Source organism: Lepidochelys olivacea (genome assembly GCF_965140295.1).
Source record: "Lepidochelys olivacea isolate rLepOli2 genome assembly, chromosome: 10".
In the NCBI taxonomy this organism is placed as follows: domain Eukaryota; kingdom Metazoa; phylum Chordata; order Testudines; family Cheloniidae; genus Lepidochelys; species Lepidochelys olivacea.
Genome location: NC_140420.1, coordinates 85,362,614 through 85,388,518, shown reverse-complemented (window position 1 = coordinate 85,388,518; position 25,905 = coordinate 85,362,614). Strand labels below are relative to the sequence as shown.

Below are 25,905 nucleotides of genomic sequence, written 5' to 3'. Positions count from 1 at the left end.
CAAGCTCTGATGTTGCTAATGAAGTATCAGAGCTCTCCTCTTGGGACACCGACAGTTGGTGCACCCAGGGCATTAATGAACGAGGAATATGTGGCCATTCCCAGAGCTGAGCTCTGGCACCCAAGGGGTTAATGACTATTGAGACTGAGTCCAGGCTTTGTCACCTAAGAGGTTAACAGGGTGGTATGGAGGTACCTGGGGCCAAGCTTTGTCACCTAAGAGGTTAACAGGATGGTGTGGAGGTGCCTGGGGCCAGGATTGATACCCAGGGGGTTAACAGGATGGTGCGGAGGTGCTTGGGGCCAGGCTCTGGTACCCAAGAAGTTAACAGGATGGTGTGGAGATGCCTGGGGCCAGGCTTTGGTACCCAAGGGGTTAACAGGATTGTGTGGAGGTGCCTGGGGCCGGGATTGGTACCCAGGGGGGTTACAGGATGGTGTGGAGGTACCTGGGGCGGGCTCTGGTACCTAAGGGGTTAACAGGATGGTGTGGAGGTGCCCAGGGCCAGGCTTGGTACCCAGAGGGCTCAATTGGAAGACATGGAGGTGCCTGGTGCTGGGCACTGGCACCCATGGGGTTAACAGGGAACTCGTGGCAGTGGTTGGGCTCTGGCCCCTCCCTGAGGGTTAATGATCAGGGAGCAGCAGGGGTGGGGGGTGCCTAGGACTAGGCTCTGGTTCCGGGTGTTCTCCAGGCAAAGACTCTGGCCCAGAGAGGGTTAAGTCTGCCTGGCGCATTGTTGAATGGGTGTCAGAGAGAGGCTGGCCAGCTCCTCCCCTGATTTGCATTGACATAACAGCTGCCTTCTGCAGCCGGTTTGTGTCTGTGATTCTCCAGGCATCCTGAGCAGCGGCTGCTACTTCCATGGGCTGCTCATCCCAGGACCCTATGGTACGTGCAGACTCCTCTTTCCCATCGTGTGCACTCAGCCTGGTGTGAATGGGTGTTTGAGGGCGACTGAGAGTTAATGGAGATCTCCAGCAGTGGGATGGGGAGGGGATGGCGTGCAGGATCGAGATAGCCAGGATTGGCCTCATTCTTGGGGTGACACTGCTTAGCTCCCAGCTGGATTGTTTAAGGGTTGGAGGTACCAAAACAACTCATCACTTTGGGGTAGGGGGTTCCTTCCATCTGGAGGTGCTCACAGGAAATCTGGATAATAGGTGGCACATGGAGATCCACCCTGTCTGCTGTCCCAGCTCTGCCGTGTCTGATCTCAAGGGGATGCAATTGGCTGGATGTCACCGTGCTGTGGCTGAGGAGTGGTTGGTAGATCTGCCATCACGTTTCCTGGGGGAGCTTTGCAGTGATTCCTGGTAGATGCAGTTTCTCTATTTGATCTGCTGAAATAGGGCAGGGGATGCTGCATGGGGACTGGGCAGAAAAGGACAGTGACAAGAGGGTAAGGTGGCTACAGGCAGAGCTAGTTTTTATATGAGGACCTCGCCCCTTGCCAGCTGCTCTTGTCCCAAGTGCCCCAGGGACAGAGAGACTCTGGATTCTCTGACTGCTCAGCTGTTCTCTGCACTTGTCTCTCTGGCTCAGACATATCTCAGGATGGCTAACACAGGGTAGGACCCAGGGAAAAATACTGAGTGCCAGGAACCTGGAATGTGCTGCAGAATCAGAGCTCGTGTCAGCACTGCCTTGCCTGAGGGCAGTGTGCTGGTCCCTCTACCTGGGGGCGGCATGGCGTCTCACAGGCACTCCCATAGGCAAGAATTGGTGACTGAAGTGTCTGTATGGTGCTGATGCTGGAATGAGGCTAATGCTAATCAGGAAGAGGGTGAGGGTGTCAAGGTGGAATGCAGTGCTGTTAATAGATTGGAAAGGGGTACTGGGAGCCCCCTTTGCTTGCTCTCTCTCTCTCTCTCTCTCTCACACACACACACACACAGCAGTATCCTTGCATTAACTAAAGTCTGGCTTGGAGCTATTCAACACTTCATTCTTCCACTACAGGAAGCCAGGAAGCATCCAAACTCTTCCAGTTTGTGGGGGAGGAAAAGGGGAAGCTGCCTGTGAAATGTACGAGTGATGCAGCCTTTCCAGGGCACTAAACAGAGGAATGAAGTGGTCAGAGGAATGAAGTGGTTGGGCGTGTGGAGTTGATGTTGCTGTCCTGGGGGTGCGTGTCCTGCCAGCCCTGAATCCACGCTAGTGATAATGTTCAGATTTTCAGTTCCTTGGACATGAGAAGAGAGTGAAGCACTTGTGTCCTCCCAGTCTTTGTCCTTGGCAGTCCCCTGCTCCTGCTGTGCCTTCCCTTTAGCACAGACACTGCGTTGGGTGAGCCCCTCCCTTTGCATGCAGCTCCTGTCCTGGATTCCCAAGGTTACAGGGCGGAGGCTACCTGCTGTCCCATCAGCAAAGTGGATGGCTCTAGTTTCACAGGGTGTGTCCAGAGCTGACTGACCACCACCAGCTAATATATTATGAAGGTGTTAAACCGTGTGAACGCTACTGTTAAGAATGTCAGTTAAAATATTTTTAAATACAATCTTTTCTCCTAGTCGAGACAGAACCAGAGGGCAAGGGGCAGGTGCAGGCTTGGCCCCATGAGCACTGGCCAGAGGCTGCTGTTGTGGGGTTAGTGTAAAGAGGGAGACGCAAACCCTGATGAACAGTGATGGAGCAATTGAAAGTCTGGTGAAGCCAACAAAAGACTTCTTAATTAAGTGGGGGAGGGGAGCCAGGGCGAGGGGCTGGGGTTGATCAGGCTGGGACTTGGAGTGGGAGTGGAGCGGGGAAGAAGGGAGGGAGTTAGACACATTTATCACACAGGGAGGAGGCTGGAGGGGAGGAGCATGGCTGCTGCACTCTCTCTCTCTCTCTCTCTCTCTCTCTCTCTCTCACACACACACACACTATACTGCGGCAAATTCTGCAGTTGGTGCCTGGTGGCTCCTGACTGCAGAAAAGACAAGCTCTCCTGTTCAAACACTCTGATCTCAGGGACAGGGCTTTATTCCACTCCCAACAGCATTGATCCCACTGGGAAGAGCCCCCCAAGCCAGGCATCATCTCAGGCAGACCAGGGTCCCATCTTCTGTCCACAGAGGCTGATGGGTTAGGGGGGTCTCTCTTGCTGCAAGGAGATTGGTGCTGCCCCTCCCTCCCCCACTGCCCCATGGTTGCAGTTCAGCTGAATGTTCCTCCTCTCACATAGACGTTATTACAAATAGGCAGAGGAGATGTGTAGGCACTCCTATGCCCCATTTAGTCTGTGTGGGCACAGAAAGATGTATGGGTCTGGAGTTGTTCCTTCCCAGGCCAAAGCATCCATGAGAAGAATTTCCTGAGGTGAAGCATGCAGAGCATAGCCCCATTTGCTGCTCCTGCCCATGTCAGTGCCATGAACACAGCGTTGACCAGGAAGATGTATCCTTAGCAGGTGTGGGGGATGGGGGATGTATAACAATTCAAGCACGGGGGCTATGGGTTGTGAATGGCCAGTACAGGCAGGCAAAAGCAAGGGAGGGGATGTGCACCAGGAATGCAGCTGTGGCTGGTCTAGTGGGGTTGGAGTGGGCATGGTGGATATGGGCCTAAGGGCTCTGGACAGTGGGGGGTGCAGGGGAGGCATATGCAGAATTCATCTGGGGGATTTTTCAGGCACATAGTCTCCTATGGGAGTTAGTCTTGTGTTCTTTGCACACAGAGTCTTCCTCTCAGTGAGCCACCCAGGGTCGTTGTGGCCTCACAAAAGGAAGGGGAAACTGTTGAGTAAAGAAAAAAGACCCTATGATGTGTCTGTCTGGAAACAGATTATGAAAACAACAGGGGAATCTGCCTGCAGCCCTTGGCTGATGGATAGTCTGTGTTACTGTGTGCCTGCCTTTGAATGGCATATAGGATTATTAGTGTGGGGAAGTGTCTGTGGGGCCTCCACCAGTGGGTATTTCATAAGGACTGGGTAGCCAGGTGAGAGGCTGCCTCGGGATACTCATGGGGATTGGACCTGTTGTCTGATGGCCTGTGAGCCAGGGGATGGTCTGTGGGGAATATGGCCTGTGGGGCAGCAGTTGGGAAGCCCCTTGGTCACTGGGCAGTTTTTGTGGACTCAGCAGATGAGGGAGAGAAAAGAGCGAGTTGAATCACTGTAAGTGTTTCTGGGGAGGGTTTGTTGGGATTGGAAAGGAAGTTTCAAAATTCATTAGACAAAATCTGCGGTTGAATTGGTTCCTCTGTCATGCCCTGAATTCCAGCACAGGCTGGGTGGCTGTTGGGAGGAAACCCTGGGGGAGGCACCGAGATATTTTTATTCCAATTCCCAGTTTGTGTCCAGTTTCTCTCTGCATCCCCTTTGAGCTGCTGATTCAATCCTTGGGATTCCTCCCACAAACACACATGCTTTCCTTCTGAGTGGAGTATATCTCCACTCGAACACACTCCTTTTTTAACTCATTAATGTACAGTGGCTGTGCTCCTGCCAAGAATGCCTCATTCCCCTGGAAGTGTCTTGTGGCTCCAGACTAAAGTCAGAATGTTTGTTCTCTGTGCCCAGCTCTTCAACAACCTTTGTGTATATCCTGGGCCTGAGTACCCCAACTCCTATGTAGTCAGTGGGAGCTGCAGGTGCTTAGTACCTCTAAAACTGGCCTTTAAATCTTGCTGGGCTCATCTCTCAAATGGGTATTTTCCAAAGGATCTAAGTGACTTGGGGAGCACAAGTCCCCCTGACTTTCAATTGGCTATGTGCTCCTAACTCACTTTGGTGACTCACTAACATCAGAGGCCTGTCTCTGGCCTTTGAGTGCCTTGGAGGGAAGGTGCTGGAAAAGGACCTTGGATAATTATTGTTACTAAAGAATGACGCATTTCTGCTGTCTTCTGTGCTCTGGTTAGTGCTGACAGATTAAAGCCCAGTGCTGGAGGAGAAGACTAGCCAGTCTCAAGGGCTTTTGGGAAGCCTGAGTCTATCTGTTAAATCCAGTTACCTGGGATGTGAGCTCTTGTTAGTTAAATGCCTCAAGGTCTCAGTTTAACAAATTGTTTTTATTGAAGATATTCATCTAGCACAAACCAGACTGTCTTATGGCCACTTTTCTTCTGGGAAGGAGAGGGGTCCAGTTCATCAGTAGGGTGGACATTAACAGTGTTAAATAAAGAGACGCCTCACCCCATGCAGTAAAACACACTTCACAAGCTGAATTCTGATCTCAGGACAGTAAGGTTTTTCCCGAAGCTGCCATTAGTGATGCACAATGAGTTTGCAGTTTCTAGCATACTTCCTTGAGCAGCCGGTTCCTGTATCTAGGCACTAGTGCCCCCAGGGCACTGCTGCCTTGTTATTTTTTTCAAGGCAGAGATCCAGTCTGTGGAGGTTTCAGAGTAACAGCCGTGTTAGTCTGTATTCGCAAAAAGAAAAGGAGTACTTGTGGCACCTTAGAGACTAACCAATTTATTTGAGCATGAGCTTTCGTGAGCTACAGCTCACTTCATCGGATGCATACCGTGGAAACTGCAGCAGACTTTATATATACACAGAGAATATGAAACAATACCTCCTCCCACCCCACTGTCCTGCTGGTAATAGCTTATCTAAAGTGATCATCAGGTGGGCCATTTCCAGCACAAATCCAGGTTTTCTTACCCTCCACCCCCCTGTGTCTGTGGAGGCTTAGGCCATTTTTCATAATGTACCAGACATACAAATAGATAATACCAATTAGATAGTGCCTTGCCTTTTGGCAAGTCCAGGTCATTTGCTTCTTCTAATGACCTTAATAATTCCTAAAAAGATTTTGCCTAAATTCCTTTTTCACCTGCCCTTTCTGAACTTTCTTTCATGCTTCCTGATCCAAGTGCCTCACCCCTGCCTGTATCAGATGGGATCCAAAACAGAATCTTAGATGATTAAGAACTAGAACAGAACAGCCCTTAGCATCTTTATTTTGTATGTTGCTTGACTGTTGTCTGAGCCTTTCAGAAGACTCTTGTGACACCAGTCTCTAAAAGGAGAAGCGGGAGAGAAACCAATAATTACAGCCTGGTTAGCTGTGTTTCTGAAGGCCTCCTGAAATGGCTTCTTATGGATAAACTTGAATAGAAGTGGGAGTTCTGCCCAGAGCTTATGAGAAAGAGATCAATTCAAACAAAGCTGATTGCATTCTTTGGAGGAAGAACACAGAATATAGGTGATAGCTGGATCAGTGGCTTACATTCACCTGGAGCCTTTTGCACGATACACACAGGTGGCTATCAAATGAGATTACAGCTATAGGCATCAGCAGTAAGACAATGAGATGGCTGGAGAGGTTTTTTTTTTTTTTTTTTGAAGTTAAAGGTGTTTTATTTTCAGACAACTTATGTTTTTATAACTTATTACAGAAATGCTTAGAGGTCTGCTCAAACTCCAAATCCAGGTCCTTTGGGTGGTTCAGTCAGAGAAGTAAGACCAGCTGGCTTACAAGAAAAGCATCCATTTCTTGGGCCAGGTTTGGGAACTCTGCCAGCCTTTAGTTCATCAATTTTGTCTTCAATATCTTTTGGTGTCAGATCTTCACAATAATTATCATTTATTTGTACCATCGCAAGCGCCTAAACATTTGACTTCTACCAGTGTGAAACCGGCAGGAAGTGCAGAGTACAATCTAATGGCAGGTTTCAGAGTAACAGCCGTGTTAGTCTGTATTCGCAAAAAGAAAAGGAGTACTTGTGGCACCTTAGCGACTAACCAATTTATTTGAGCATGAGCTTTCGTGAGCTACAGCTCACTTCATCGGATGCATACCGTGGAAACTGCAGAAGACATTATATACACACAGAGACCATGAAACAATACCTCCTCCCACCCCACTGTCCTGCTGGTAATAGCTTATCTAAAGTGATCATCAAGTTGGGCCATTTCCAGCACAAATCCAGGTTTTCTCACCCTCCGCCCCCCCCCTCCCCCACACACAAACTCACTCTCCTGCTGGTAATAGCCCATCCAAAGTGACCACTCTCTTCACAATGTGTATGATAATCAAGGTGGGCCATTTCCTGCACAAATCCAGGTTCTCTCACCCCCTCACCCCCCTCCAAAAACCACACACACAAACTCACTCTCCTGCTGGTGATAGCTTATCCAAAGTGACCACTCTCCCTACAATGTGCATGATAATCAAGGTGGGCCATTTCCAGCACAAATCCAGGCTTTCTCACCCCCCCCCCCCCGGGGGAACACACACTCTCTCTCTCTCTCTCTCTCTCTCTCTCTTTCTTTCTTCTGCTGGCAATAGCTCATCCAAACTGACCACTCTCCAAGTTTAAATCCAAATTTAACCAGAACGTCGGGGGGGGGGGGTAGGAAAAAAACAAGGGGAAATAGGCTACCTTGCATAATGACTTAGCCACTCCCAGTCTCTATTTAAGCCTAAATTACCAGCAGGAGAGTGAGTTTGTGTGTGTATGGGGGTGGGGGGGTGAGAAAACCTGGATTTGTGCTGGAAATGGCCCACCTTGATTATCATACACATTGTGAAGAGAAGGACTTGTGGCACCTTAGAGACTAACCAATTTATTAGAGCTCACTTTGAGCTGTAGCTCACAAAAGCTTATGCTCAAATAAATTTGTTAGTCTCTAAGGTGCCACAAGTACTCCTTTTCTTTTTGCGAATACAGCCTAACACGGCTGCTACTCTGAAACCTGTAATTCAGAGAAGAGGCGGGTGGCGGTGGAGCAATGCCATGAGGTTTGGGAGTTCAAGTCTTGGTGTATGGCTGCAGTATGGTACTGTACCTCTTATCTAAAGTGGTGACTCTCCCCAGGGGGCCTGCCCTAGTGGGTGAAGCATCTGTCAGTCTCTAAGCAGTTATGCTTCCCTGCCACTTTCAGTCCAGTACAGGTCTTGCTGAATGATTCTAGAGCAGGGGTTCTCAAACTGTGGGTCAGGACCCCATTTTAATGGAGTCACCAGGCTGTGTTAGACTTGCTGGACCACAGGGCTGAAGGTGAAGCTCAAGCCCCATCACTTGGGGTCGAAGCCCAAGCCCCACCGCCCGGGGCCCAAGCCCAAGGGCTTCAGCCCTGGGTGGCAGGGGTCAGGTTACAGCCCTTGGACTTTGGCTTCCCTGTCCTGGGGTAGTGGGGCTTGGGCTTTGGCTTTGCCTCCCCCATCCTTCGAGATGGCAGAGATCAGGTGGGCTCAAGCTTTGGTTTCCCCCTCCTGGGTTCGTGTAGTAATTTTTGTCAGAAGGGGGTCACGGTGCAATGAAGTTTGAGAACCCCTGTTTTAGAGGCTTTTTTACCACCTAACTAAAAAACAAACCCAAGAGATTCCTAAGTCCTCTTTTTCCCTTGTGTGACTCTCTTCAGGTTCTGATACTGGGTCCACCGCAATGGTGTCTGAGCACTATGGTAGCTGGGCTCCGTGTGGCTTGCTGTCAGACATTTATGTTGTGCCCAATACTATGCTACTCTATCTTGCCTGCTCAGGGTTGTTCCTTGTCATGTGTTTCTTTGGTGTAAATTACCCCATATTCAAATCTGGGGATGACATCAAACTTGGAGGAAGAAACAGCCTATTGCCACCTGGTTTCCACTTACCTAATCTGTCTGGGACATAATAGGGGAGGACAGATTATGGGGCATCCATTGTTCCAGCAGCATCTGCAACATGTAGTGTCAACAATTTCTTAGTCTCTAAGGTGCCACAAGGACTCCACATTGTTTTTTCAGTGCAGGTGAGTGGATCTAAGATCAGGGCTAGGTTTGAGTGTTGACTAATGCGGTGGGGGGAGCCAGCATGGTCAGATAGCATGAGGAAAGTGAGTCCACCTGTTGTGAAGGGAGGGCTGGCATGAGCTCAGTATGAGGCAATGGGATGTATATGTAGAGCCCTGCACGGATACAAAATTTGTATTCGCATCCGATCCATGATCCGCAAACATGGTCTGCGGATGTCCACAGATGTAAAGCGGATATCTGCAAATTTGCAGGGCTCTAGCTATAAAATCTGGATCCACATCCATCCACGAGCCGCAAATGTGGTTCCTGGATATCCACAGATGTAAAGTGGGTATCTGAAGGTTTGCAGGGCTCTATGTATATGTCTGATGAAAGGCATTGACTGAGGTGCATTGTCCCCACTGTGATGCATGGGGGAGGGTGAACCCAGTGCGATGTGGGCTTGGGGGAGCACCTCTGGTTCTCTCCAGCTGACACATTTTCAATACTGAACACAGAATAACAAGGCATTTGCTAATAGAATGGACATGGGTGACCCAAGTGCTATGTGCATTTATATAACCTTGTAGACATAGGTGAAAGAGTGCTTGCACATCAGGCTGTAAATCAAACCCCAGGAATCCAGACCATGTAGAGAAGTTGCAAGGTGGCACCCAAAATCCAAGCATGCAAAGTCAGAAGAAATGACAGAGGCAGAGGATAGCTGGTTTCAAGTCAGAGGCTGGTAACTGAGAGAAGTGGGCCCTCATGCTTCTCTTTCCTTCTGCCATGGTTAGTTTATTGGCTTCATTTTAGATGTATATGACATTCTGCATAGTGAGGCATTGGGGGTTCCCAGAATGCAGCAGGATGAGAGGCTTGGAGATAAGAAAAGCTAGTGAGGAGTGAGCAGTATGAGGAAGTATTAACATCCATGAGTGAGAATGAGTCTTGGGGCATTTGAACAGACTCCAAAATGCAGTAAGCAACGAGAGGGTTCCTTGGGAGCCTTTGCCAAAAATATGCCACCTGAAATTTGCAAACTGGAGGGAAACTTGGGGTGATTTCCCCGCTTCTGATAATTATCTCCTCCATTGGTACAGCTAAATCCTTCCTGCAAGAGAGAGCTTATATGTGAGGATCATAAACATAGTGTTGAATAGCACAGTAATGCATCAGATTTAATCTGTTGACAGGTACCTGTATTTTTTAAAAGAATCCCTAGGGGAGGGACACTTCTTGGTCATTCTACAAGCTTCTCACCCCACCTTACACTTCAGATGAAACAAGATGGATCCTGGGTTGTACCACCAAAACACTCAGGAGCAAAATGTAATATTCCCAGCCAAGTACATCTTTATCAAGCAATGTTGCACAGTTGTGTTGCAGCATTTCTTGGTTCTGCTGATAAGAAAGTGTCATTGCTTAAATGCAAAAACAATGAATTATTTCATTTGCCTACTGTAACCTGGCACATGGAGTTTATCTCAGGATTAAGAGGGACATTTTTGTGGGGTCCCCTTGTTAAGATATTGGCAGCAAATCACAGATACAATTCCACTGAAAAGGAACAATATAAGGAGCTAGCAGTGGCCAGCACGGTCCCCTCAAGGTTAGTAAACATCTATCATGGGACTGGAGGAGTAGGAGGCAACCAGACAAGGCAGAGTCTCATGGAAAAGATGAAGGTTGCAACAGACACAGCTAATGCTGCCACAGGGAGGAAGGGTGTGAGAGGGTTTTAACGAGTACCAGAAGGGTGGGGAATGAGGCGAAAAGCCTGGCTCATTAATAACAGGGAGATTAAAACAGTTGTTCTCAAATGGCTGAGTCACTGAATTGCTTTTTAAAATGGTCTATAACAAAAAAGTGAGACAGGCTAGTCAAACAGCATGAGCTGAGAGAGCAAGCTGGGTTCTCACAACTCCATGAAGCTTGAATCGATCGGGGGTCCCAGGTGGTGGTGGTAATTGAGGGTCAGGAGTGCTGGAGTCAGGCAGAGCCCCCATCATGATCAGTCAGAAGAAGATGAAGTCCCAATGGAACTGATTCAGATTTTGGATCCAGGCATCAGAGTACTTACTTGAGCGTGGGTAGGAGTTTTTGTAGAGAAACAACAATGGTTCAAGGGAGAACACTAGATTTGTTTATATGTAAACAAGGGAATATACCAAAGTTGTTTTGTTCAGGCTAGACCATGGGAGCTGATCATTCCTGTCTTTGGGCGGTGTTCCTTGGAGGGTGCTCACAATGTAATTAGGGAGCTTCACTATTTTGGATACCAGTAAAGGATTTATTACTAGAATTGGTCTGATAACTGCTGAGCTGGGTGTGTGCAGGCTGGGTTCATTAACATCTGGAGCAGAGATCCCGCATCATGCAGTGTTTCCCTGCTTTTCTGGTCCCAGAATTTCATGCGGTTCTTGCCTTGGAATCACTGTTCTCCATTCTGAATGCTACTGGAGATGCCTCTTTGCCCCATCTTCGATGCAAATGAGGCTAGGGGAGTTTCCTTAATCCTGTCATCTGTATCCCAGGGGTCTAGGTGTGTCTCCCACTGCCTTTTCATTAGGGTGACCAGATGTCCCATTTTTGTAGGGTCAGTCCTGTTTTTAGGGACTTTTTTTTATACAGATGCTCATTACCCCCCACCCCCCTCCCGTTTTTTCACAGTTGCTATTTGGTCACCCTTCTTTTCATTGCTTTTTGTAAATCTTTTTTCTGATGCAGATTTGGTTCAATCAGAGGCTGGCGGGAGGTAGGGGGGAAAGAAGGTCTTTTGTGAGTCCGACAGACTGGGTACTGCGCCCTGGTTCTCCAAGAACACAGAGCTGCAAGGTAACAATGTCACCTCTTCTCACTTCTCTTTTCTCTGTGACATTCCTAAATGTCACCTCTTTAGACTCACTGTGTAGAGTGCTACTGTCCATTTTCTCATTGGCAAAGCACTACATCCTAACCTAAGTTTAGGAAAGCATTGACTTTAGTGAGACTTTAGCACATACTTAATGCTTTCCTCCACTAGGGTCAGAATATGTCATCTCTCTGCTTGCAAGCTGTATCCTGTTTTCCCACCGTTTGTCTTGTTTTTTAGATTCTAAGCTCTTTGAGTTAGGGACTGTTTCTGTCCACATGCTTATACACTGCCTAACATCAAGGGGCTCTGATCCTGACTGGGACCTCTGGCACCACCACAATACAAGTACTTACCAATCATCATCATCATTAAAGCTCTGAAAAGTTCCATACGCATAATAATATCCCCATGTTCAAACACCAGTGACTCTTCATTCATTTCTGGATCCAGTTCAAAATCACCCTCATTTTAGAATCCGCCATGATCTTGTTCCCACACATTTCAGAGACCATCTTTGTTGCCTTTCTCTGCTCATCTAGCATTGTCATTTAGCAGTATGTCCCAAGCAGACTGCAAAGAGCTACAAAAGGATCTCACAAAACTGGGTGACTGGGCAACAAAATGGCAGATGAAATTCAATGTTGATAAATGCAAAGTAATGCACATTGGAAAACATAATCCCAACTATACATGTAAAATGATGAGGTCTAAATTAGCTGTTACCACTCAAGAAAGATCGTGGAGTCATTGTGGATAATCCTCTGAAAACATCCACTCAATGTGCAGCAAAAAAGCAACAGAAGGTTGGGAATCATTAGGAAAGGGATAGATAAGACATAAAATATCATATTGTCTCTATATAAATCCATGGTACACCCACATCTTGAATACTGCCTGCAGATGTGGTCATCCCATCTCAGAAAAGATATATTGGAATTGGAAAAGGTTTAGAAAAGGGCAACAAAAATGATTAGGCGTATGGAACAGCTTCCATATGAGGAGAGATTAATAAGTTTGGGACTTTTCAGCTTGGAAAAGAGACTACAGGGGGATATGACTGAGGTGTATAAAGTCATAACTGGTGTGGAGAAAGTAAATAAGGAAGTATTATTTACTCCTCATAACACAAGAACTAGGGGTCACCACATGAAATTAACAGGCAACAGTTTTAAAACAAACAAAAGGAAGTATTTTTTCACACAACGCACAGTCAACATGTGGAACTCCTTGCTAGAGGATGTTGTGAAGGCCAAGACTATAACAGGGTTCAAAAAAGAACTAGATAAGTTCATGGAGGATAGGTCCATCAATGGCTATTAGCCAGGATGGCAGGGATAGTGTCCCTAGCCTCTGTTTGCTAGAAGCTGGGAATGGGCGACAGAGGATGGATCACCTGATGATGATTACCTGTTCTGTTCATTCCCTCTGTGGCACCTGGCATTGGCCACTGTTGGAAGACAGTATACTGGGCTAGACAGAGGTTCGGTCTGACCCAGTCTGGCCGTTCTTATGTTCTTATTGACCTCTGGCCTATCCCGTCACTCTTAGTATGAGAGCCTCTCTGGAGAGCTCTGCCCATTGACTCTTGATTGATTTCACATACCAACTGAAGATGTTTTCTCCTTGCCAATACCTGTGACTCCCTCGCCCTCGCCGGTTACTAGTTCTCTCTGTATAGTATTTGTGAACCCACAAATAGATGCTGTACAAAATAAAGATGTATCGTAGCAGTTTTAAACTATGCTCTGCAGACACCTATTGGTGGTCCACAGAGTACTGGCTGGGTACAGCTGTCTCCGACTGCTGACGTGCACTAAAAAAGCTAAAAATACTGCACCACGCTTTAAGACAGGAGAACCTCAGACTTACGAACACCTCGGTAAGAGAGGTTGTTCGCAACTCTGAAATGCTCATAACTCTGAACAAAACATTGTGGCTGTTTTTTCAAAAGTTTACAGCTGAACATTGATTTAATACAACTTTGAAACTTTACTCTGCAGAAGAAAAGTGCTGCTTTTAACCAACTTAATTTAAATGAAACACGCACAGAAACCATTTCCTTACCTTGAATGAGGTGTGTGGTTGACCGGTCAGTTCGTAACTCTGAGGTTCTACTGTACTGCTTTTTCATGTAAGCAGTTGCTGTAATTATCACATGTGCTGGTGAATGGAAGGGGAGGTTGCTACAACATAATCTCTTTATTAAACTGTGGTCCAACATTATGAAGCAGTTTGATGTGCCTTGTTGTATTCTGTTGATCTGTGAGGGGGATAGGTATTTAGTGGGTAACTGCAGGTACCAAGTTAGCCCTACTTTTAATTAATATCTTTACTAGTGATCTGGAATGGGATGTAAACACTGTGTTGATTAAATTTACTGATTATAGTAAATTATGAGGTGTTCAGAACAACCACGATGGACAGAAGGATAATCCAAAGGACCTACAGAGAAAGGAATTTTTGGAGGGAAATGACAAAAGGAGATTTCATTTGGGAAAGTGCTGCTAATCCAAACCACGCCCATTCAATAGGAATATTAGGAAAGTAGTAATAGCTGAAAGAGATGTAAGAGTGATATGACATAGATATGAATATGCTTGCAGCTGCCAAAAAAAACTGCCCAGTACATTTGGGCTGCATGTGCTGGGGCATAATGTCCTGGGACAAAGGTGATGTGCTGCTTTCTCTGTGGGTCTAGCCACCTCAATCCCAGAAGAGCAACAAAACTGAAAGGGAAGATTAAAAGAGTTTCTGATATGTATCATCTGGCCAGACACTGAGAATAGTGTGAAAAACATGTTTAAATTTAGAGAGGAGGGAAAACCCAAGCAGGAAGAAGAATTGTTTGGGGGTCCAAGGCACGTAAATTCTGGGAATGGGTTGAAATTAATCAAAGGAAAATTTAGGGTTTTCAGAAATACAGCCTGACAGTGAAAGGGATCCAGATGGAGGACCATTAAATTTTACAATTCGCTATCTGTAAAAATGAGAGAACCCTTTCTTTCTCTCACCCTTGGTCTGTTTTGTCTATTTAGACTGTGAGTAATTTGAGGCAGGATGTGCCCATGTCCATGTCCCCAGGGAAGAGTACAGAGTCCCATCACTTGAAAAACTGGAGAACAAACTGTAGTGAATAATCCTGCCTTGCACCAATAGGGGTTGAGCTATATATATCCTGGTAGTGCTCTTCCACCTCTCTCTCATCCCTCAACCTGTGTGGGCTCTGAGCACCTGGGCTTCTTCAAGAGAAAAGATGGGGGAGGCTGCTGCATACCTCTCTAAAAGCCACAGGGAGAGAAGTATGTATTGAAGACAGCAACAGTTTCTGAATACTGAGCAAAAGAGCAACCACCACACATGTTCCTCTTCACTTTCTATTCCAAAATTTGTTGTGTTGTTGTGGGGTTGTTAAACAGCTGCTGTGCCCTACCCTAGAAGTAGCTGCAGCTCAGTGGGGGTATGAATGATCCGTGTGTGTGTGTGTGTGTGTGCGCGCACACACACACTCCTTGGGATTCTTCCTGATGACTGCTTATATCTATACCATGCCCGTCATCACAGTGTCTGTGAGATATAACACTTATCTCCGGTGCTGATGGTGCAGCCAATATGGGCGTCACATTGTCTTGGAATCTGAGTTCACTACGTTGCTGATACCCTTGGGGAGTGTGGGTCACCATCTCCTAGAGTTAAGGGAACTAGAGACTGGGAAACTGTGGCCTGATTTCCAGTTTGGGGGTGGGGAATGGAACTCGGGATATGGGCGTGAGCCTTCTCCACACAGACAGATTCCTGGGAGTGGAGATGGGGAATGGGATAGCAGCCACTGCTGGGGCTCAAGCCAGCACTGTGCAGACTCCCATGTTTCTTCGAAAGGTCAAATGACAGTCAGATGTTCCTGTTTGTTTTCTCTCTGATGTCTGGCAGAGTTATGCTGCTTGCACAGGGCCAGGCTGCCTCACACAGACATGCCACTCACCAGCTAGCTCCTGCTGCCAAAAAACAGATAGCACAGTTATGGAATTTGCCTGCCAATGATCTCGCCTTTCTGGACTCCACTACAACCCTACAGCCGGCCCCATGCTCAGCACTTCCTCCCCTCAGACCCACTACAAACCTACAGCAGTCCCCATTCTGAGCACCTCAACCCCACAGCAGGCCCCATGCTCACCACTTCCTCCCCTCAGACCCACTACAACCCCACAGCAGGCCTGAGGCACAGCACTTCCCCTCTCAGCAGGACCGCCCGGGGGGGCGGGGGGAGGGAATAGGGCAATTTGCCCCAGGCCTCGGAGACAGGGTGGGGGCAATTTCAGTGGCAAGTCTTTCAGTCCGTCTCTTCCTCGTTGGCGGCAGCTCAATCGCTCCACTTCAGTCTTCTGCAGCAATTTGGCAGTGGGTCCTCCTGTCCTCTTCCTTCTTCGGCGGCACGACTTGGGTTTTTCTTTTTTTCTTCTTCCCCGCTCAGGGCTGCAAAACTAACTTTTAGTTAATGGAAGGGGCCCCCGAAATTGCTTTGCCCCAGGCTCCCTGAATCCTCTGGGCGGCACTGCCTCTCAGGCCCATTACAACCCCCACAGCAGGCCCGCCTGTCTGGGTTCCTTTCACAGGCCTGCTGATGCCCCTCACTTGTGACTTTGAGCACCCCAATGCCTGGCAGTATTTCCCAAATCACATAGGCAGTCTGTGGAAATTGAACCTGGATCTCCCAAGTACCAGGCTAGTACCCTAGCCACTGGGCCATCCTCCTTCTTAGCTCTAGAAATTCAGATCCCCCGTAATACCAGGTTAAGGAGCAACTTCTCCAGCATGGGTGGGACCCTCTGCCACCAGCGTGGAGCCACCCTTTCCATCAGCACAGTGCCCCCCATAATGGGCTAGAGAACAGCTTGTCCTGATACTAGGTTTGCAACATCCCCTCTGGCAGTGCTACCCCATCTGTGGCTGACAGCCAATCCTCGGGCTTTCTTTAACGCTCCAGGCATTGAGTCCATCTTGCATTAAGAGAGGGGAAGGTGTGTGTAACATATGGGATAAAAGTAGGAGCTTTCCTCAATATTCTGTGCAAAACTTTTTTTCTGGCCTTTATAGTGATGCTCCCCAAGGGCTGCTTCCTTGTATTTGCATTACAGTGCCAGAGTGGGAATGAATATGTTGTTCTCTCGCTCTCTGAACAGACCCATTTTGGGACTGAAATCTTTTTCTCTCTGGCACTGAGGAAGCTACAGTTGGAGATTTCTCAGCCTCCTTATAAAAGAGCCAGTTACCATCTCAGAGTGATGATGTCATTTAAGAATGAAGTAGATGGAAGCCTTTCAGTTTGCAGAAGACTATGCTAAATTATGCAGATATATGCACTCAGTGATCACTCATGCAAAGCTGGGGCTGTCTTCAAATGTGGCCTTTTGTTTATACAGATTCAGAAAGGCCTTGAGTCCTGTAATGTGTGGCTCAGAGCCATGCTGAAGTGTGGGAGAAGGCCAAGCAGCTGCAGAGGTTCAGGGCCTCACTGCAGGAAGAGCTTTTTGAGGAAAAACTGTAGGAAAAAGAAAAGGAGGACTTGTGGCACCTTAGAGACTAAAATTTATTTGAGCATAAGCTTTTGTGAGCTACAGCGAGTCAGGATATTGAGGTCATGATGTGGCAGTAATTGCAGCAAGTTTTCCCCTGTAGTGTCAGCTGGAGAAGTTAATCTTCATTTTAGCACCTATACACTGTTTTGTAGCGTCAGTGGCTGCTGAATTCCACCCAAGAGGCTGCTGCACTATAGGGAAAAGGATCCCTTTATAGAGAAACTGTAAAACTCCTTGAGATCCTTTAGAATTGCAGCTACAGCGAGAAGTGCCTTCTGGTACAATCACTCAAAGCTGAGTGACTCAGTACGTAGTTCATGGAAAGGAACTGCCCTTTTCTGGTGCTGCTCCTCCAACAATACTAAATCAGAAGAATTGTGTACCTGTATACATGAACCTTCGTCTGCACATTTTATATATAGCCATTTATATGGGGGGGGGGGAAGGCAAAGTATTGTCATGAATCAAAAACTATCTAAGAGATAGGAAGGAGCATAGAAATAAATGGTCAAATTTAATCATGGCAAAAGATGACCAGTAGGGACTTCAAGATTCCACATTAGGTACAGTGTTGTTTAATCTATTAATGCTGGCAAAGGGCATTAACACTGAGCCAACAAAATTTACAGGTGACACAATGTTATTTAGATCCAGAGAAGGGTGTGAGGAACTTCAGAGGGACTTAACGAAGTTGAGGGAATGGGCAGTATGGTGACAGAGGACGTTAAAAATCAATAAATGTGAAGTAATTCACATTGGGAGGGTGGGGGAAAATAAACTTCTCATGCACCTTACAGTTTTATATTAACTGAATCAATTCAGGAGAGGGACCTGGGCATCACTGTAGACAGCTCTATGAAGACCTGCTAAATGTGCAGCTGCAGTCAGAAGAGCAAACAAGATGTTAGGATGCATAAGAAACAAGATGGAGAATAATGCAGACTCTTATAATGCCCTTATGTACCTTTATGGACTGGCCTCACCTGGATACTGAGTTCAGTTCTGGTCACACCATCTCAAAAAGGATGTAACAGAATTTGAGGAAGTTCAGAAAAGGGCTACAAGAATGATTAGGGGGCTGGAGAAACTCTTATGAAGTGAGGTTAAAAAGATAGGGATTTGTTTAACCTTGTCAAGGACACCAATAAACAGGACAAGATAAAAGTCTAAAATAAAGAATGGTTTAGAGCTTCTCATCTCCTGATCTCATAACACAAGAACAAGGGGACACTCAATGACACTGAAAGGTGGGGAATTTAAAATCACTAAAAAGAAATGCTATGTCATACAATGTGTAATTAGACATTGGACCTCACTGCCACATGATATTGTTGAGGCCAAAAATTTAGCAAGAGTCAAGGAGGGGATGGATTAGGCCAGGGATCCGCAACCTTTGGCATGCGGCCCGCCAGGGAAACCCCTAGCGGGCTGGGCCGGTTTGTTTACCTGCCACGTCCACAGGTTCAGCCGATCACAGCTCCCACTGGCCACAGTTTGCCGTCCCAGGCCAATGGGGCTGTGGGAAGGGCAGCCAGCACATCCCTTGGCCTGCGCCAGGGGTTTCCTGGCGGGCTGTATGCCAAAGGTTGCCAATCCCTGGATTAGGCAGTGTAGCCTATGGAATAGGAGTGCTGGACTGGGATTTCGGAGACCTGCATTCTATTCCTAACTCTCCCACTGGCCTGCTGGGTGTCGGGCAAATCACTTCACCTCTCTGAGACTGACTTTTCCCATCTGTGAAATGGGGACAGTGATACCGATCTGCTTTGTAAAACGCTTTGAGATATGTTGATGGAAAGTGCTATATAAGAGCTATTATTTCTACTGATAAGACTGTCCAGAGTTGTCATAATTAATGCGAAGAATGAGAGTATTGAGAAGGAGACAAACCTCCTGTTTCAGGGCCAAAGCCAGTCTCCACTATTAGGGGTTAGAACGAGACCTTTACAAAGTAGATTATCCCACATCTGCTATTGTGGGGTTCTTGCACCTTGCTTTGAGGCACCTGATGGTGCTGGCTGATGCCTGAGATAGGATATTGGACTCAGTGGACCAAAGGTTTAACCCAGGGTGGCAAGTCCTATGTTTGACTGTACAGACCCTGTGATGATTATGGTAATACAGAACATACATGGAATATGCAAAGTTAAAATTAAGACTCATGCAATTGGAATTTTAACCTTAATGTTTCATAATATGCAGGGAAGAGGTTTGCAGCTAATATATAGTGTTCGTGAGTATCATTTGACAGGGCCTAAAGAGCACAAAGCCAGAATGGTGATGCTACTCCAATAATTGGTTCATTAATAATATCTTCCAGGTGACTGAGGTTGTGGCTCTCACCAGACTGAGACTGTTTTTCTGTGTACTGTAAACTCTTGACAGTGGGAGCCAGGCAGAGCAAGGGCCAAGTGTGATCACAGGTGTATCTCTCCCCTTTGCCAGAGCACTCATGTGGGACAAAGTGCTGTGGGATTCATTCCATTAGTATAAATGACTCTTTCTGTAACCTCAGTTACTCGATTCTCTATTTCTGATTTAAATAATTTTTGACAGTAAGCGTAAAGAACCCCACCCCCCACCTGTGCATTTGAATCCTTTGCCTGTGTAGAAGAGGCCTGTGGAACTGGCTTCTTCTGAATAGGCTCTACAGAGGGAGCTATCTGTAGTGGGCTCTTCAGGTATGAGCCCAACATGCTCATATTCAAAGTCTTTAGGGTAACCTACATTTCCCTGAGCTGCCTTGGCCTTGGACCCACCAAGGATGTGGATCTCAGGGAAGATCAAGAGGGAAATCCCTTTGGATACTGCTCTCCTTGGTGTTTTGATCTATCACCTCCTGGGTTCTGGGCCTTCATGTTGTACTCTAGGTTCCCACTTTGATGTTAAGTGAGTGTATTGCACTGGGGATATGAATAAGAACATCAGAACGGCCACACTAAGTCAGACCAAAGATCCATCTAGCACAGTATCCTGTCTTCCAACAGTGGCCAATGCCACATGCCCCAGAGGGCATGTGAACAGAACAAATCCATTCCTGTCACTCATTCTCAGCTTCTGTCAAACAGAGGCGAGGGACACCATCCCTGCCCATCCTGGCTAATAGCCATTGATGGTCCTATCCTCCAAGAACGCATCTAGTTCTTTTTTGAATACTGTCTGTCATTCCCCACATCTCTCTTTCTTACTGCTAGTTCTCCTGAACTTTTGGCAGGAACTCAGCAGAGTGATTCTGGTTGCTTCAGTTGCAATTCTCAATTGTATTAGCCCCAGTTGCACGTGGTGCTTCTCCTGAGCCTGGATCCCTTGCCTCTGAACTCAGATCAGAAAGCTCTTCATCTAGAGCATGGTTACAGGGCTGTTAAAAGGGGATCCTTGTATTTCTCTGGGAAAGGCTCTTCTGTACTTGTGGAATCACGTCTGTGAAATAGAAATGATGTAAGCATTCAAGAGCCTCTAGAGATGATTCCAGTCTCTTGTGCCTTTACCAATCATTTTAGAATTTTCTTTCTCCTAGATGGAGTGGAAGTTCTCCTGTCTGACATCTTTGCTTCTATGTGCCTGTGCAGAGGGTCTGTCTCGTCATCCTTTCCAAGACAGTATATTAAAGGGCCAGTGAATGTGTTTATTCAAAATCATGACCCATGAATCCATGAGATGGAAATCTTGGTTCCCTCAATACTTATCCTGTCTTTTGAGTCAATCTGCCATTGAGGCCAAGAACTTAACAAGAATCCAAGAAGGATCAGTCAGTTATATGAATAACAAGGATAATCAGAGTTATAACTGTAATGATCAAAAAAAAGCTTTGGAAGGGATGTAACTGCTCCTGGGGCACAAGCTGACCTAACTAAGAGCAGTCAGAGTAAACTGTCCATGGGGCAGACTATCCCAGAACTGCCTGCTGTAGGGTTTCTTCCTCTGAAGCAGCTGATCTTAGCTAAAGTCAGCAACGGGACATGTGGCTAGATGGTCCACTGGTTTGATGCAATCTGAGAATCCCTGTGTTCTCTGTGTAATGGTCCCTATGTGTATTCTACTTGGTGCGCATGCGCTCCATGGGCCTGAGTCCAGAAGATTTTTGCCGGCAATGTCCACTGCTCCATACCTGTGCCCCACTCCTCCTCATGTTCCAAACTGAGAGTATAAGGGGCAGCATGTACCGACTGCCTCTCTGGTTCCTTTCTGCCATCCATGGTCTGAGACAGCATCTCTTCAGTGTCTGTAGTGTTTGCTAGCATCCTCTGCATCCAACTATAAATATCTATAAATAACTCTTAGATAATAGTTTTAGATAGTTTTTAACAGTTGGGGGCCAAGCTCTTGGGATTCAAAAGCTGAATGTCCTGGGGTCTTCCCAGTCAACGATGACCATGTCAGATGCCTCTGTTGCCTCAGGGAAGCTCACAGCCCCTCAAAGAGCAGCATTTGCTGTTCTTTCCCAAGCCAAATCTGTCAAGCCTGTGAGTACAGGCTTCAAAAATTCTTAATGGCTCTTGCTATAAGGCCCCAGTCTGACCCTGGGCCATCAGACCCACCCTCCCTCAGTACATTCTGCAGAGAAACTGGGTAGCGCCCCTTCCGAGCACAGTGATCTCTGACTCCAGGGCTGATGGGAGTAGAACTAAGAACTCCTCCAAAAAGGGCAAGAGGTGGATAGGAAACACTCTCCCAAGAAGTGAGAGAAATCCCCCTCCATGTCCTCATCCAAGAAGAATACCTATTCTCCAACACCTTCCAAGTCAGGTGAGACACTGTGTGTCAGGAGCTCACAAGGAATGTGGTACTAATCTCCTGGCTCTGAAGAGCAGCAGCATCCCAAAACCAGTGTTATCTGCAGGAGCTGGACTGTCCCAAGTACAGTGAGAGAGAAATGAAAGTGGACAGTTCCCACACTGATGGCACCATCACACCATGGTAAGGAGTTGTTGGTACCAAAGACCATCATCATGGGTGCTGCAAAAAAAAAAAAAAAAAAAAAAAAAGGCCCTCCTCTTGCGTCTGGGGATAGATACATTGCTTCTGAGGGCACTGCTAGCTTCTCAGGCCTGGAATCCCCGATTTTCTCATGGGAGATCTCCAAACCATCGTCCAGCGCATGAGGGGAAGGGAGAGTCACTCACTGGTACCTTCTACCAGCCAGGCATCATAAGATCCTGGGTACCAACAGCACTGCCCATAGAGTCGGAAGTTTCCCTTTCTGGTGGCCATCACTTCAGCCAGAAGAGTTGATGAGTTTGGAGGCTCTTATGACTAATATGCTTTTCATGATCTTCCATAGGGATTCCTAGTGATTCCTGAAATTCACCCTCACAGTGATCTTGGAATTCAATCTAAATTAGACTATTTGCTTACTTGTCTTCACAAAGCTGCATGCCTCTGCTGAGGATAGCAAGCTCTACTCTCTGGATGTGCAAGGATTGGCATTCTACCTGCAAAGAAGCCTTTCAGAAATAGCCTAGATTATTTGTGTCCTTCGCAGAAATTTGTGTGCCCGCTCTCCTTCCCCTTTTCTGGCTCTCCAAGGGTTTTTAGCAGTATAAAGATACTGGAGGAGTGTATGGTCCATGCTGACCCTCATACCCTGGGTTTGGAACACAAAGAGGAGTGAGGTGCAAGTACAGACCAATGGAACTACAAGCAAGAGTCTTCCAGTCTTAGGTGCATGGAGCACACGTACACCAGCAGTGAAAGGAGGGGGGAGGGATAGCTCAGTGGTTTGAGCATTGGCCTGCTAAACCCAGGGTTGTGAGTTCAATCCTTGAGGGGGCCATTTAGGGATTTGGGGCAAAAATTGGGGCTTGGTCCTGCTTTGAGCAGGGGGTTGGACTAGATGACCTCCTGAGGTCCCTTCCAATCCTGATATTCTGTGATTCTATGAAATAGAGCTAGAGCCTACACATCTCAAAGAACTCCAGATAACACCTAATTTAACCTTGGTAAATTACACTGAGCTACAGGGGATGAGGGAAATTAATCCCACCTGCTAACTTCATCATGTGCTCTGCCCCACTCTGGAACAAATTGCCTAAGGAGGTTGTAGATTCTCTGTCATTTGAGGTTTTTAAGAGCAGGTTAGACAAACACCTGTCAGAGATGGGCTAGATAATACTCAGTGTGGTGGGTCAGGACTAGCTGTTCTATCGAGCTCCCTTCTAGTCTTACATTCTAGGATTCTAAGGCAGACTGTGAGTCAGAAAACTTCCTGAGAATGACAAAAAATTCCCCTCAAGGACTGCATTGTCCCCAGTGAAGGGCAAGAACAGTTGAGTCAGCTCCCATTAGTTAGCTCTCAAAGCCCCATAGCAACCACAACGTGGCTACTTTCCCAAGCTACATCTCCCTGGCAACTGCACTGAAACTAGATAAAAACCGTGAGTGGGCAGGTGAGGCCCCACTGCCTGCTGGCATTTATGAGCATAGGGGAGAGCCCACGCGGGCTACACAGTGTTGGGCTCTAGGGTGGCAACCTGTGCTGGGCCAGAACAAGCCTGGTTTGTTTTTGTGTGGAAAGGGCATGACCCTTTTAGATGCGAAGAGTTAAACTACACCCTTGAACATGATATGAGGCCTTGGAACCAAGGGGAAGGGGAAAATTTGCAGCAAAGTGAAGCACTGGGGACGGAGCTGTTGGCAAAACCCCAGCAGGCTTTTTCTTCCCTTCTGTTCTCCTTGCCCCTCTCCCTAGGCCAAAGGACCCTTCATCATCGGAGTGAGACTCTGGAGACAGTAATCCTGGTGAATCCCAATGTGGACAGCATTGTTTCTGAGGTAAGGTCCAAGAACGGCCTCTTGCAATGGGACAACCCTGGCATTTTCTCCACATCAGCTGTTCTGCCTATGCTGACCCAAGCACAGCCAAAGCATTAGCTCATTAATAGAGCATTTCCCACCCTTCATGAGCAGTTTTCCCAGACCTGGTGTGCAGCCAGCAGAATTACTTCCAGGCTGTGTGCTCATTGTGCTTACCCAGCAGGAAGATCCATGCTGCACCATTGTCGTACGTTCCAGGTTATTTCTAGATAAAGGAACACATGCCAGTGCCATGCCACACATTAACTCTGAGGAAGAAGGCTAATTCCTGGGAACTACCTAATCTGTAGAGCGTTTGTAAAGCTCTTTTAGCAGGAAGGAGGGAGGGCTTCAGCCCGTGAGAGACGGTGGAGTTGGATGGGATTCCTGAATGGAGCAAGCTTTGTTAACACTCTGCTGCTGGAAACTTCTCCTTATCCCTGGCCTCTGCTGATTCTTGTCCCAAAGAGAGTCTGAGGATTAGGAGCAAGGGTATGGAGCTGCTTTGGAGGTGGGGTTTGCAAAAGGGCTTCAGGAATTTGTGTACTTAACTCCCTTGTGCTTTTGTGAAAAGCCCAGCCTGGCTTGGAGCTGGGTCAGGCAGGCAGCAGAGGCATCTTTGAGTGCTTCTGTCTCTACAAGCAAATAACTTTTACGTAGAAAAGCCCTGCTTTGACCAGCTGCTTGGGCCTGAACTCTTAGCATGACTTAGCCCTCTTACTGCTCTAGACCAGGGACTAGACCAGAGGTGGGCAAACTACGGTCCACGTCCACATCTGGCCTGTGGGACTGTCCTGCCCGGCCCCTGAGCTTCCAGCCAGGGATGCTAGCCGGGGTTAGGGCTGGGGGGTCCCGGGAGGGGGCGATCAGGGGACAAGGAGCGGGGCAGGTTGGATGGGTCAGGGATTCTGAAGGGGGTGAGAACTGGGAGGGGGCAGATAGGGGGCGGTGGCCAGGCTGTTTGGGGAGGCACAGCCTTCCCTACCCGGCCCTCCATACAGTTTTGCAACCCTGATGTGGCCCTCAGGCCAAAAAGTTTGCCCACCCCTGGACTAGACGCTCATGTTCTGGATCCTGTCACTCGTTGAGACTGTGGAACTGGTGAGAAAGCCAGAGAACCATAGAACTCCAAACCTGAGCGCTGACAACTTTCTGTCTTATGGTAATAGGTCCGATCGCTGGTATGTGATTCATCTGCCCACAAACTACTGCTCCTGTGTGGTCAGAGCTCAGACCAAGGAGACCTGATCCTGCAAACTGGGACCTTCACTTATCAGAAATTTGCTGAGATAATTGCAGATCCAGAGGTGAGTATGAATAGTAAACCAGGGTCTCACCTCCAGCTGGCAGAGACCAGGGGGGCCAGGACTCCACTTCCAGCTCACAGATACCCCAGCATGCTGGTCAGAAGCCTGGCTCTCGGTTCTCCTAATTCTTGAACTAAATTACTATAGGGCCTTGGGCAAGACACCGGTCAAAATTTTCCAAAGTGAATAGTGATTTGGGGGTGCTTTAACTTTTGAGTGCCCAGTTTGCGACACATCAGGGTTGCCTGATTTCCAGAAGTCAGGTGATCTGGCTTTTCTGAAAATCTTAAGGTATCTCAGCTTGGCACCCAAATATTGAAGCCACCACAATCATGTGCCACCTTGGAAAATGTGGTCCTCTTCCTTAGTTTTACTATTTATCCAGTGAATGTTATATATATATATATATATCTCACACACACACACACACACACACACTACAGTTTGTGAGAGTTAGTGTGTGTCTAAAGCTTTGAGATCTTTGGATAATTAGAAATGCACTCTAGTATTTATTTAGCTGTATTCTGGTTCCTCTCTAAAAAGCTGTATTATTATTTATTCTCATTGCCACTCAGATACACTATTTTGTCGCTTTGACAGTTTCAAGCCCTGCTCCAGATGTTTCTGGTCTGGAGGCAATATTCACTAAGCACTAGGGCCCACATTTTCAAAATTGTATGCACATGATTTGAATGTGCATTTGTGGTAGTTGTGGTAATGAGA

The 25,905-nt window shown here is 47.2% G+C and overlaps 1 protein-coding gene across 1 annotated transcript in view; it reads left to right on the top strand.

The window, feature by feature from the left end:
* Positions 1-821: 821 nt before the first annotated feature.
* Positions 822-25,905, top strand: part of MAP1A (microtubule associated protein 1A) — a 43,644-nt gene continuing 18,560 nt past the window's right edge. The window contains exons 1-3 of the mRNA XM_084641070.1: positions 822-891; positions 23,772-23,854; positions 25,045-25,182. The gene's annotated coding sequence lies outside the window, so the exon portion shown is untranslated. The remainder of the gene's footprint in view (positions 892-23,771; positions 23,855-25,044; positions 25,183-25,905) is intronic.